The sequence below is a fragment of the Anastrepha ludens genome, unplaced genomic scaffold (genome assembly GCF_028408465.1).
Source record: "Anastrepha ludens isolate Willacy unplaced genomic scaffold, idAnaLude1.1 ptg000078l, whole genome shotgun sequence".
Classification (NCBI taxonomy): Eukaryota; Metazoa; Arthropoda; class Insecta; order Diptera; family Tephritidae; genus Anastrepha; species Anastrepha ludens.
Genome location: NW_026530048.1, coordinates 37,501 through 40,000, shown reverse-complemented (window position 1 = coordinate 40,000; position 2,500 = coordinate 37,501).

Here is a 2,500-nt window from a genome sequence, read left to right as displayed (position 1 = left end):
CTTTCATTTTCTTTCGTTCAATGTGCGCTCCCGCCGACCCCTTTAGCTTTTCTTATCAGAATTCAAAAACCGTTTTTTATGAAAAAGAATTTTCGTTCTCTATATATATTTTGTATAAAAATATAAGAACGATATTTCTTCTTAATATTTGCCAATTTTCAAATGTATCATTTTTAATAACATTTTACTTTTTCTTCAAATGCATTTTTAATGTAATAATTTCATATATTACATAATTTTTCTCTCTGAATTGAAATTAATAATTCCATAATTCTATTTTTTAATCATAAATATATATATGATTGAAAAAATTTCTCCTTTTTTCTTTTGTTTAAAATTTAGTTTTTCTTATAATTTTTATTTGTTTTGTTTTTTTTTTTTCTTCATCTGTTTAATTTCCTGTATGTATACAAGAAACAAACAGTTGAGGATAATTTCTATGTAATGCTAGTATAGAATATAAAATTTTGAATTCAAAAATTTATTTCTATTTAAACTAACTATAGAATACCAGGAATAAAATACAATGACACCAATATGCCAAGGTTACATTCCATAATATGTTAGTATAGAATATAAATTCTTCATATATGTATATATATTCGAAAATTGTTTCTATTTAAACTAACGTATGGAAAACCATGAATAAAATCACAAATACACCAATATGCCAAGGCAACAATCAATAGTTACATTCCATAATATGTTAGTATAGAATATAAATTCTTCATATATGTATATATATTCGAAAATTGTTTCTATTTAAACTAACGTATGGAAAACTATGAATAAAATCACAAATACACCAATATGCCAAGGTAACAATCAATAGTTACATTCCATAATATGTTAGTATAGAATATAAATTCTTCATATATGTATATATATTCGAAAATTGTTTCTATTTAAACTAACGTATGGAAAACTATGAATGAAATCTCACAATACACCAATATGCCAAGGTAACAATCAATAGTTACATTCCATAATATGTTAGTATAGAATATAAATTCTTCATATATGTATATATATTCGAAAATTGTTTCTATTTAAACTAACGTATGGAAAACTATGAATGAAATCTCACAATACACCAATATGCCAAGGTAACAATCAATAGTTACATTCCATAATATGTTAGTATAGAATATAAATTCTTCATATATGTATACATATTCGAAAATTGTTTCTATTTAAACTAACGTATGGAAAACTAGGAATAAATCCACAATATCACCAGTTTAACATAACTCAAATTCGTGTTTCATATAGTTATGATTCGATTTATATGCTTCAATATCATTGGTTAGTTAAATGTTGATATTTTCATATTATTCACATGCCTTCACCGTGAGTGTTTTTTGCCATGCACACCACACATTGTGAAAAATGTATGGGAAAAATTCAATTCAATACATTTCAGTTTGATTTCATATAATTCAATTACATTTTATATATTTCAATAATACCATCAACTTAACTAAATATATATTAAAATACTAAATTATATATATGATGATATTTTCCATATATTTGAAATGTCTTTATTATAATTTATTCAGTTTATCATATGAATGTATTGTGTTAAATTTTACTTTCATACATTTAATCGAATTTAGTTTCATATAAATTCGATTCGATTTTCTTTCATATATCTCACTTGCCTTCACCGTGAGTGTTTCTGACAATGTACACAACGCATTGTGAAAAATGTATGGGCAAAATTTTGTTAAATTTTACTTTCATACATTTAATCGAATATAGTTTCATATAAATTCGATTTGATTTTCTTTCATATATATCTCACTTGACTTCACCGTGAGTGTTTCTGACAATGTACACAACGTATTGTGAAAAATGTATGGGCAAAATTTAACTTAATACAATTCAATATATTTCAAATGTTTTTCTTATATATTTATTCAGTTTATCATATGAATGTATTGTGGTAAATTTTACTTTCATACATTTAATCGAATATAGTTTCATATAAATTCGATTTGATTTTCTTTCATATATATCTCACTTGCCTTCACCGTGAGTGTTTCTGACAATGTACACAACGCATTGTGAAAAATGTATGGTGAAAATCTAACTTAATAGAATTCAATATATTTCAAATGGCTTTATTATATATTTACTCAGTTTATCATATGAATGTATTGTGGTAAATTTTAATTTCATACATTTAATCGAATATAGTTTCATATAAATTCGATTTGATTATATTTCATATATTTCACATGCCTTCACCGTGAGTGTTTTTTGCCATGCACACCACACATTGTGTAAAATGTATGGGAAAAATTCAATTAAATACATTTCAGTTTGATTTCATATAATTCAATTACATTTTATATATTTCAATAATATCATCGATTTAACCAAATATATATTAAAATAATAAATTATATATATGATGATATTTTCCATATATTTCAAATGTCTTTATTATATATTTATTCAGTTTATCAAATGAATGTATTGTGTTAAATTTTAC